Here is a 12,672-nt window from a genome sequence, read left to right as displayed (position 1 = left end):
AGCACAAAGATAAGCTGAGACAGAATTGTTTTGGGGTTGTTTTTTTTTACTTTAGTCTACATTTTTTTGTCTGGGTGCAAAAGATGCTTAAAGAGTTAGCTTGGTTTAGATTTTTTAAGTAACATTCTGTGAGGTTCTTATCTGTATTAATACTCATCATACTCATACTTGTGGTAGGAAGATATTGTATTACATCAAGAAAAAGCTAGCAGCTAGTCAGACGAATCACTTGCTTAAGCCAGTTTTAGCTAAATTAATGTAAAAATGGCTAAGTCCATGCTATACAATGATATAACACTATCAATATAATTTACACTTTCACAAGAGACATGATTTGGTTTGTTACTATTTTCTTAGCTGAACATAACTGTCACTATAGATAATATTCTTATAATTGTATTATACCTTATTTTATTTTAGCAGTAGAAATCTAATCTGTTTGATTGCTATATTAAAGAACAACAATTAGACTGTTTGAAGGATTTTATTGTGGTTTTTAGCCATGAAACCAGTAACTCCAGCTTATTATATGGTGAGACTCTTATTCCACATATTACCTTATAATTTTATGTCTTTCAGCTACGACCATTTTCAGTATGAATTGTTATAAATAGCTAAAAAACTGCAAAAAGCTGTTTCTTTTTAACCACTCTACAAATTTCTTAATTTTTTCTGCAAACTGTGATTCTTGCCTGCTCCTGATAAAAGAACTGTTACTGGTAAAAACTTCTCCGAAAACTCACCTTAAAAACCCCTTTAAAGTTAGCAAATTCTAAGAGAATATGTCTAATTTTCTCATTTAATCTGTCTCTGAACTTGCTGCATTTAGCCATACTCGGTTTGCGCTATCACACGGTGCTATTTTTTGTTGGTTTGTTAGAGCACCAGGTATTTACAGAGCCACAACATATATAAATTTACTTAATAATGATACAAACTAAAGGTCAGAAATCCTTGGGGTTTGGTATTTCTGCTCTTCCAGAGACAATTGCCTTTTGTAGTCATTAGTTTTGCACATTTTCAATTAATCTATTCTCCCAAGGCAGATCCTCTTTTCGGTTATATTTCAATTGTGAACTCCTCCGTCATAATAGCCATAGATTTGCATAGGAACACCACAACTTAGCTGCTTTTTACCTCAAAGGTTTTTGAGCAGTTGCTCATATAATGCCTCTTTGCTGTGATTGAAGAACATGTACTCAAAAGCCTGAATCAATTTTCTCGCCTTTTAATTCCACCTCTGTTTCATTTACTTAAGGTCTGCAACAGGAATGATTTTCATTGGTGTTTTGTTAAATATTTGTTTTTCAGCCACATAATTTAACAAAACTGTTTTTTTGTGGCTGAGCTATTCAAGATAGTGAATGTCTTGAGCTGGTAAATAGAATTAGAGCTAAGATAAAAACAAATAATTACCCTTCATTTGAAAACATTATTAGTTTCTCTATCAATGGAAAATAATGAGCTATTCCCAATAAGCACTACCCTAAAGTTGGAGCTTTAATTAGTCCAAAAGATGGCAGACTGGTGGCTCAGTGGACGCCAACAACATGGCTGATTTATCAGCCAAGTAGGAAACTACTCCCCTACCCCCATACTAATACACAACAGGGTTTTTTTGTCTATAAAGACAAAGCAACGAAGAAAGCCTGCCCCATTTTCTATCAGATGATTGAATTTGTGTGTGTTTTGTGTGAATGAGTTGCACAAACAAAAGAAACAGAACATTCATAAAAAGGAAAAGTATAAGAGATGTGAAGGCTGCATGGCAATCAATGGACTCTGCTGTGCCTCTGACGTTTCTATCTTAGATGTATAACAGAAACTGCCTCTAAGAGTGCAGCAGCAGCATTGGAAAGCAGGACAGTGTTGTTTGTTTCACTCATTTATGTGCCTTAACTATCACAATTTGAGGAATGCTCCAATTCCTGTATCTTGTCCATCATTTCTGCTTCTGTGTCTAGCCAGTCATTTGAGGATTTTTTTTTCACCATTCTTTCGTTACCCCTTGCATATCTACCTTACATTTGAATGGGACATGAAGATATGTTTCCTCAGATCAACAACATTCCAGCATTGTTTTTCAATTCATCTGATACTGCAGAACACATAATTTGATCTCCAGCTAAGCTAGGCTGCACCAGAATTTATTGGACATGTCATTAAATATAAGACCTATATTTTTGCTTGGCTATCTTAATTTGCTCTTTTTTTTCTCCCGTCGTTAGTTTGATATAAATAGATTTTCAATAACTGTATTTTGTTTACTTTTAATTTTTGCTTTATTGTTGTGATTAATAGACATTTAAGCCAATTGTTTAAACCATTTATTCTCATATGGTTCTACACACTTTTCCGAGCTTAAGAGGATACACTTAATTTCAAATTCCCAGTGTCAACATCAACACACTGGGTCTTGCTGGACTCTGTGTATTTGTATTCAGTCTGCATGCTGAAAGCACAGAAATATTCAGATATTTGCTGCATGTGTCGACTTGAATGTATGCATGAAGCACTGTCCCCATGTGGCTTTCAGCATAAATAAATGTGTATATATTCTATGAATTTGTGCACTTTTTCTGTTGAGTTGAGACAACCTGAGAGTGTCTGGTGCAAAAATAATGCTCAACATATGCAGAAAATAATATCCCAGAATGGACTACTCACATCCCCATTTACTAAGCGATGTTAACTGGTATTAGAGCATTAGGTTGCAGCCTGGATAGAACTTACTTATCATTTCAGCCCCACTGATCTAAGGCTGATCTCCTTGGGCCAATATTGATAACAACCACATCGAAGGTTGCAGTAGACCATGACAGTCACGAAAGCATGGAGCAGAAAGGGGCATTGCAGAATTCTGGGATGTAGCAAACATGCCGTGACATAACTTAGGGTCACCTTAAAGTCTCAAAAACCATGCAGCCGAATAATGTCAGCAGATAGTTAGAATTCCCTTGTGGGCTGTTGAGAGACAGAGGGTGTGACCTGTGTATAACATGTTGCAGTAAACAGTGTCTTTTAACTCTCACCGCCCAACGCTGAGGTACATAAAAAAACAAAAAACAAGGTATGTGAGGACTGGCAGAGAAATAAGGATCCAAGTGAAAATCACTGATGTGGTGAGTGGGCTGTGCAACTGCTTGATGCCTCTCTGATGCCTCACACAGCTTTCAGACTGACAGAATGCTTTTGATAAGCAATCTTAATGCCAGTTGCACTCAAGTTCAGCCAACGTGTAAAACTCCCACGTCCGTCTGTATCACACAAGTGCTCACGCTTGTAAGTTCAAAGTTGCTGAAATTACAAGCTTGAAATACGTGACATTCACATCAACCAATCCCAATTTAGACAAATCGCTCTTCATAAATAATGCCATTTTAAATTTGATTTCGTCTTGCGGCAGTGCAGAAGCTTCCAACCAAAAGCTGGCGCACTTGAACATTTCCATGCTTAATGCTAATTAACATAAATACACTTGGCATTTATGCCTGTAGAATCACAAATGTACACAAATACTGGAACCATCAGCTGTTTTTGCATAATACTATAAACAAAAGGACAAAATATTACAAAAACAATGTACATATACACATACATGCAACATACAATCAAAAACAACTGGTAAATCTGCTTACCATACAGTTTGTTGGTTTGCCTTTAATTTTGCTCAGAACTGCTTTGATCAGACTGCTTTGCATTAACATAGACCAGTTGTAAATGTAGACAGATGTGTCTGCAGCCCCAGTTTATTCTAATGGAGTTTGACTCCTTTATTTAACTCTGTTCCCTTGGAATCCAATCACCCAGAATGTATTTTAGCACCTGCTTTGAAAATCCTTGTAGTCACACTTATCAAATGTCTGAATCTCTGGAGATGACTTCCTAGCAAATTAAACTCAGAGAACCCAGGCAGCTTTATCTCTTCCCATTTTTTTTCAAGCCATCCAAACCATAAACGTTTAAATTTTAGAAAACATGAGGTGGATATAAAGCTATGTCTCTGTTTCCTTCTTCAGCTGAAGAAAATCAGTCCAGTTTGAAGTTTTCGACACAATTACATTTTACTTTCTAAACCATTGGGGACAGTATTGTTTTCAGCTTGAAATTATAGCAGTTTCATTTAAAATCTGAAATAAATAGTTGTTGCAGAAATTAAAAATTATCAGAATCTGTAGAACACAGATCTGAAAATCCAAGTGTGGAGTTGGGATCAAAATAAAAGTATGTATCAGTGCAGAACTTTTCATCTTTGTCCAGTTTCATGTCTCTAAGATCTGAAATAATTGTTCTAACCATTAGCTCTTAAAATCATACTGTTTTAGATTATGATTTCAAATAATGAACTATTTACATCTTTAGGCCTAATTTAACATACAAATATTTAACAATGATCTTCTTCAGAATATTTGAATTTAAACCTAAATCTTTCCACATTTGAAAGATGCAGAAAGATTTTGGGTTTTGATAAAGATACTCTCTGACAAAATCTCTATTCCATAAAAAGAAATGTTTCACAAGAGACACTAACTATCTTATTTCAGTAGCTCTACTCAAACCCTCCAGAATTAAGTTCACCCATTATGAAAAGTCAAAAGCTAAAAAAAAAAAGCTTGGCACTCTGTGTTCATTGCATGTAATTACAAAAGAATTAACAGAAACCTGGTTAAAGAATAAATAAATACAGTTGCTTTTGTGTTAACTAGGGTTTCACAAGTAAATGAGAAATATCCCAAATAAATATGCCATGCTGCTTTTTCCCTCGTTGTTCATGTTGTGGAGCAACAAAAAAAAAGGATCATTATAAAACTTGCTGTAAGATGAAATAAAATAAAATGGTGACTCTCTCTAATGGACTGTAGCTGTAATGTCTTGTTCTGCTCCATTTACTGTCCATTGTTACTATCTGAACAAAAGCTAATTTCACTGTTAGCTTTTGTTCTAATAGTAATCATTTTTCTCCAAGCTATCTTTTCTTTTACTGTTCTGAAATTAACCTGTATGTGAGAGATGAGAAGTAATATATTTAATCTATTTTATCTAAAAATGTCCAAAGTAAGCTATTCACAAGTAAGCTCCTGTTCAATGTTTTCCTGCTTTGTTTCTGGAACACTCTTGTGACACACAGTATAATCACACTCAGCTACACAAAACCTTGTGCTGAGGTCAGCGGAGTTGTTGTGCTTTTTACTCTTTGTACTCGTTCTGAACGCTTTAAGGACGAGCCTCTGGCAAAATACTTCTGGAGGATACAGAACTTCTTCCTGTGTGATATGGAGATTTGAATGGCACCAAGGGGTAACCTTCAGGCATATTTTAAAAATGGAAATAATTTGGAGCTGTTTTTCTCTCTTTTCTCATCGTTTTTGAAGAGATTAAATGAGAGTGGATATCAGGAAAGTATTATTTGTTGATTCATGTAGACCAATATCCAGAAAAAATGTTTAAATGTATTGTGTTACAGATTTACTTTAATATCCTTCTATTGTGTAACCCCCTCTTAGATTAATTTACTGAAGTGTGAAGTAACGTTATGTGAAGAGCAGACTGATGTTCTCAGGGTTCCTATTTGAAAATAATTTATCGTACAGTAAAATACAAGGATGTGCATATTTATTTGTAACTATTACCTATATGGGGAACATTCTTCTAAAATTGATAGGTAAATTTTTGCTATCGCTGAATTACATCTGCAGTACACTGATTTTATCTTAAACAACAACCACCAGTTTGTCATGCATAGCTGAGGGGGGAAATGACAAAAAAGGTTATGTGTTTTTAATTCCTCAGCCACACAAAATAGAGTTTCTGTCTTTGTCCAAATGGTGAAGGTGTGTATGTCTGTGGTTTTTCCATCTGCAGGAGCTGAAAATAATTATGTTTTGTGTGAACGACACTTACCCATGCTTTGTTCAGTGGCAGCTTGTGATGAAAATAACCTTCAGGAGGTATTCTGAGAAGCTAAAGAAACTCTGAAAGGTCATTGAGAAGCCAAAGGCCAGGATGCACTCTGTGAGCCGTGGGGAGATGATATAAATGCCGTGACTGATTGTGTGACAGACTAAATAAATTTCATTGTGGGTCACATCCACTAGAAAAGCGATGTGCTTCACCCACAAAGAAATTGCCAGATGTGAGTTGCTGAACAACAAAAAGAAAGCCTTGAAGGACATTGACTCATTGTTATTGAGGTTTGCAGACTTTAAGGTGAAGGGCTTTCAGTCTGAATGTGTTTTTCAATAGTCTCAGCTTTAAGGCTTAGCATTCTCCTTAGCTGTGCCACACAAACCTAACTTCCTCTTTGTACCCATATATTCTCCTGTCACAATCTCACTGACATTAAGACAGCCTCATCAACATCTCCGCCTACATCAGGACACAGAAATCCCTCACCTTGTCCCTCCTCATGGAACCTGTCTGTCTTCATTAATCAGGTAAAGATCAGCCTCGGCTAGACTGAACTGGAACAAGGTTGCATGTCCAGATAGTGCTGTCCCCAGCATCCTAAAAGCCCTCACTTGTTGCTGCACAAATTTACAAAATTAAAACAATGTGCAAGAGTTCCCTTTAGCAGCCTCCTTTATTTCAGCTCCTTTAACTATTAAAACAAATTTTACAGAGAACTCTTTAGAAGCTAACATCCATCATAAAGGGCTTGGGTGGGAGTTTTTACTTTTAGCTAATCTGCAATAATATGTGGATTCCCCTGTGCATTTAACAAGATTTAGCTTCAAGTGCATGCGAGAACTTTCAGGAAAAAAAGAGACTTGATGCCCCTACAACTGTCTGGAGTATCGACTACCTGCCTGTCACACCAGTTAATAAGACTAAAAGGCTGTCTGACATGGTGGTCAGAGATACAGGAAGACTGAACGCTCAACATTTCTCTTCTCCTTATTTGCCGCAGATTTCCATTAAAAAGCTAAGCGTCACGTCCCCTGCAGGATTACTCACACTTCTCTGCAGTCATCATGTTGTTGTACTGAGCAGGAATACAAGCATCAGTTCCTGCTGAAATGTGATGCAGGGCATGCAGAGATTTTTGGAGAACCGGGAGTAAAACATGTTTCTGTGCTATAAGGGACAAAGGTGGTGGTGGAATAGTCAAAATATTTGGGTGTTCATCTGGACAACATATTGGTCTAAAAATGCAACACTGAGGCTGTTTATAAGACGAAATGGAGTAAAAACTACTTGAAAATTATTGGGTTTTTTTAATGCTTGCAGCAAGATGTTTCATATCTTCACTGAGTCTGGTGAAATGTATAAATTTCTTTGAAGCCATCTGTTGGGGGCAGCATAATCAGAACAGAGCGACTAAAAGAGACTGAACAACCTGAATAAAAAGGCTGGCTCTCTGCTGGAGACTTCTCTGAAGTCCCCTGGAGCTAACATTCCAAGAATAAATGAATGTACATATAAGACGGAAATAAGAATGAAGAGGCTAAAGCAGACAGACAACCTCTGGCAGTGTCCAGTGAGGGGTGTAAAGGGCAGTGTGCCTCTAATGCAGATTCAGAGAGTACTGGCAGGGTGACAAATGACCTACAGTGCTCTCAATTATTATCACTTGCATGCATTTGCACACACATGCACACCTACCTTCTCCCAAACCCCATATGATTCACTCTAGTTAAAGCTTTGTAGAAGTATGACTCAGCTGCAGCTCTCTTTCTCCATCTCAATTTTCCCAAGACCCGTAGACTCGAGTTCTAAATGAGGACATCAGCACTCTGGGAAATAGGTTTGTCCCACAGAAAAGCCACCCCTGGGCAGCACAAATTAGCTTTCTGCCCTGCCACAATCAATGTGAAAATGGGTCGTATTAATTCCTGGGGTCATATTTTTCATCGCAGCAGTCTTATATATTGAAGGTGCTCTTACCTCTTATGGTTTGACTTTATGTTTGAAACACTGCAAGGTTTTAATATCAATTAAGGACCTGTCATAGCAGTTTATCTAAACAGTATTTTCTGTTTTTAAAAGGTCATCATTGTCAGGGTTCCATCTGACTGGCTGAGGCGTGGGTTGCATCACTGTTATTGGAAAATAGGGGTTGCAGTTTTTGGGTACGGCTGTGTTCCAGTGGTCTTGTGGGTGGGTGACCCTCTCCTGGTAACCGGTTGTGGTGGTATCTTTATATTCTACTTATTAGGGATTTTGCATTGCATGAATATTGTGGGTGTGTAGGGAGCATTGTGAGGTCAGCCAGTAGACCTGCTGGGCCTTGGCCATTGTCCACCCCTTGCTGCTTGGTGTTCTGTGTGTCTTCTTTCGGGCCTGCTCCCAGGCTTGGACCTTTCTCCCCCCTAACTTTAATTTCAGTTGATATTTGCTTCCATATCTTCACACACATCTCTACAAGTATGCCGCCATGCCTGTGACTCAATACACAAAATATCGAAAGTACATGGACACAGGTACAACCACATAGTCGGATGTATTCACAAACAATTTGCAGCAGTTGTGGAGTTCTGGATCACAAAAAACCCAAATCTGACAACTTTTTCTTGAATACACAGATCAAAATTATTCAAGCCACTGGCAGATTTAATTTGAAAATTATTTTAATTGTACCAAGAGGTTGGTATCTGATTGAAAATGACACAGGCTTCTCATGAAAGAAAGTAACAGTGTTCAAGGGACATCATTTTTGAAATATATTATTTTGTTAATTGATTTCCATTTTAAGTGAATTAGCTTATAGTAAATTATTTATACAACATGGAAAGCGTCATTATTGGTGTCTGGGCAGTCAAATGCTTCTCATAATTGCTGACAAGCTTTCTGCTTGTATCCTTGGGTGTTTTTCACCTTTATTTACCATTATTGCTTTTGCAATAAGCTCCAAGTCTTTAAAAGGTTAAAAACCTCCTTAGGGCCTTGACATTCCTCTCATGCAAGCCAAGTGGACTTGCAGACAAGTACACTCCCCTATTGACATTATTTTTAGCTCAGCTGAGCAACCACAATCCTCTCAGAGTTACAATTTTCACTACAATGGCTTTAGGGCCTTTAATGTGTCTATTCAAAGAAGAGTGAAAGAAAAAAAAGTAACTTCTAACCAGAATATCAATGCAACGTTTTGCATCATTGCCTCTTATAGACAAAGTACCATGACATAGAAAATGGTGTGGATACTTTATTGTGTATTTCTTAAAAGCGGTCATTGTTGCTGAATTTTTTCTTCTGCTTTTAAACTGACCTGCCACATTCTGTCAGCATGTGAAGCTAAAATGTTTCCAAAAAACCCAGAAACCAGCAGAGAACCTGGGCTGACCCAAGCAGTTAGGTACAGATTCCTAAAAGCTTTTAAAAAAGGAGAGCAGATTTGTTCTTAGTGTAAATTAGTTCTTATTATACTCTAATCTTTAGCTCCCTAAACATTTTTTATCACTTACATGTCTAGATTCTGGCAAGGCCACTAAAAAAATGTAAATATTATTTTGCCAGTCAGCAAGGCAATCTGGTTAAGTTAAATCTGCCAGAGGTGTGAATAATGGTTGGTCTTAATATGTACATTTTCTATTTTTACAATTATTTGTACTTGTCATTGTCTTTCTCTTCATCTGACATGTAATTTTTCTGTCTTTATAGTTGTCCTGCTGATCACTTTGTTTGCTGAACACAATGTGAACCAGGCCCATCAAACAGGTGTTTATAAAGTTTGAATATGACCTGTTTTTGTCACTCATTTCAGAAAGTGCAACTTAAATATTCCTTATGTTTATTACACATAGAGTGAAATATATCTGCCCTCTATTTCTTTTTTGATGATTGTGTCTTACATTTAAGGAAAACTCCAAATTCAGTGTCTCATCTTGTGTAACATATGATCAATATTTTAGGCATGTTAGTCTGTTGAAAAATATGTTCATTTCTATGCACTCAGTATTTGCTTGGGACATTTTTTGCATAAATTACTCCATCAGTGTAACATGGTTTGGAGCCAGTGGCTCTGCTGAGGTGTAGAGAAAGCTCAGGTTGCTTTGAAAGTGAAAATCATGAGGTCTCTTGACAACACCACATGGATTCTTCATGGGGTACATGTCAGACGAGGTTGCTGGCCAATCAAGCACAATAGCTACACTATCATTACACCAGCTTTTGGTGCCTTTGGCAGTGTGGACAGATGTAAACTCCTGCTAGAAAATGAAATCAGCATCTCCGTAAACTCCTGCTAGAAAATGAAATCAGCATCTCCATAAAGCTTGTCAGTTGAAGGAAGCAAGAAGTGCTCTGAAATTTTCTGATACGTGACTGTGTTGACTCAGGAATTCAGAAAATACAGTGGATCAGAACCAGCGGACGACATGACACCCAATATTAATCACTAACTGTACTAAACTTCCTACTGGACTTTAAGCAAGGTGGATTCTGTGCCTCTTCATTTTTTCTCCAGACTCCAGGACCTCAATTTCCAAATAAGATATAAATTTTACCTTCATCTGAAACAAGGACCACTGAGCAAAAGTCCAGTTTGCATCAAAAGACATAATGCACAGACCAATCTTACCCATAGTCTAGAAGCAACTGTGCCAAAATATGACATTTGTAGCTCATGTGTGGGATTTGTCTGTGCATAGTGGCTCATGATACATTGACTCTCCCAGCACCCTCACTGACAACACTTTTTACTTCCACTCAACTTGCTATGAATATTTTTCAGCATAGGTACTCTGTGAACAACCAGATTAATAACCAATTATATTTTGTTGTGTCTTATCCTTGTTGTGTCAATGACTGTCATCTGGACAGTTGCCAAGTTAGCAGTCTTCCCCATTGTGTAGCCTGCTGACCCAGACTAAGAAACCATTCAAAGCCCATCTCAGATTCAGAAGCTTGACTCGTTTCTTCTTAATTTCATGAGTAAAAGTGCTTTTACATCTTCTTTTAAGCTTATGCTTTCATCAATACAGGAAGATGTTTTAAAAAGCCATCTTAACACTGAAGGAGCCTTATTCATCTTTTCTACCCATAATTGCATGACCAATCAATTTGTATAAAACTGAGCAATTTGGTTTATATGCAAGCTCATAGCAGGAGATTTAGAACCAGCTCTTAATCACAACATTCAACAAATGAATTCAAATTGGCTTGCTGGAGGATGCCATCTCTATATTACTGCTGCCAGGTTTGGCCTTTAAGCCAGAGCCTCCAGTCTGGGCGGCTCGCAGACAGCGCTGCCTGCAGAATATGCCTGCAGCCCCAGGAGAGCCTTATATCCTGCTGCGTCTGCTCTTCTTGCTCCTCACACACATCCATCCCACCAGCTCAGCCTGTCAAACCTTGGGTCCCCTCCAGCAACACCTCAACCCCAACCCCCAGCTTCCCTTTCCTTCCCCTCGTTTCCCCCCATTGCCACTCCTCTCTGGTTCCCCCTCTCTTCCTTTGCTCCATTGGGCTAGTGAAGGTGAGCCTGTTCCCCAGTGGCACAAATGTACAGATTGCAATGCCTCCTCCTCCAATGGTGGCTGTTCTCTTGTGAATACATCCTTTTAACAAGTGGTTGTGTTGTTCCTCGTCTTTCTCCATTATTAATCTTTTGTTTGGCTATTTTTATCTGCTAGACTCAACTTACTTCTATATGTCCTTATTATTTAGTCTCTAGGCCTCTCCTAGGTCAGCTCTCCTTGATATGACAAGCAGAGGAGCCTCAGGCTGCTCAATGTGTCACCTAACAGCAAGACTAATGAAAAATAAACTTCCCCTGAGGTTTAAGGCCAGTTTGGTGACAGCTGTCATCCCATTACTTGTCCCTAAAAGCTCTTTTATGAGCAGGACATGAGCAGAGCAATGACAACAGTATTAGGGATGCTCCAGACAGCTTTTATATAGCTCTTTCTCTGAAGGTCATGTGTGTTTTCATTATGTCCATCCATAGATTTTGGTGAATGTTGCTTTTCAGAGCTAGTTTTGTATTTTTTCCTCTACAGAAAGCTAATTTCCAGGCTAGCTACATACCTTTACATTTCTTCCTGTGCAGAAAGAATAAGGTATATTTTCATCATAAATTGGTATTATCATAATTCTAGTTAAACAGACATTTGTACCACTTTCTGAGATTTTAATACCTAAATGGAGATGGATCTTAAACGTATTAGGCTTCAAATAATTGGATTGGATCAGTTTTTTTATCAGTTGATTTATAGTTCAGGTCAGAAGTTAACTTCCACTTATCGTGGCTATGAATGTCACATTAAAAAAAAAAACTAGATGTACGACTGACTTATTATTATTACACAGGATCAAAGTAATCGCTAGAAGTTCATACAACTGTTTAGGATCAAAGTAATTGCTAAAACAGCTACTTGATAAATGTATCTCGGCAATAAACCACATTTTATTATTCATTACTGAGGTTCTGGCCAATTCTTGGCAGAATTGGTAGAATTTATAAAATCATCCATTTCCTTGAACCAAGTTTTATGCTTAGTCCATTAATGTTCTTTATATTAGAGTTTGGAGCTTTGGGAAGATCATTCCAGAAGCCAGTTTTCAGTTTTCACATGTGTTTGGAATCGTCCTGTTGGAACACCCAATTGATTCTGTGTTTTAACAATGTCCCCCAAACTGTCATCATGTAACAAAAAGGATTTTTGTCAAAATGTTCAATAACACCCCAGGAACTATCAAAGCTCAAATCTAAGCTGAAAGACACCGGAATGCCAG

The 12,672-nt window shown here is 37.6% G+C and overlaps 1 protein-coding gene across 3 annotated transcripts in view; it reads left to right on the top strand.

The window, feature by feature from the left end:
- Nucleotides 1–12,672, top strand: part of furinb (furin (paired basic amino acid cleaving enzyme) b) — a 123,254-nt gene that overhangs the window by 40,042 nt on the left and 70,540 nt on the right. Inside the window, exon 1 of one of the 3 annotated variants that reach the window (XM_028034848.1) lies at nt 9,589–9,654. The exons of the other annotated variants lie outside the window; for them this stretch is intronic. The gene's annotated coding sequence lies outside the window, so the exon portion shown is untranslated. Of the gene's footprint in view, nt 1–9,588; nt 9,655–12,672 lie in introns of those variants that run through there. 3 annotated transcript variants of the gene reach the window in all.

Source organism: Xiphophorus couchianus, chromosome 2, assembly GCF_001444195.1.
Source record: "Xiphophorus couchianus chromosome 2, X_couchianus-1.0, whole genome shotgun sequence".
Taxonomy (NCBI): Eukaryota; Metazoa; Chordata; class Actinopteri; order Cyprinodontiformes; family Poeciliidae; genus Xiphophorus; species Xiphophorus couchianus.
Note: the sequence above shows the minus strand (reverse complement) of the source record. Positions and strands in the feature narration are given on the sequence as shown.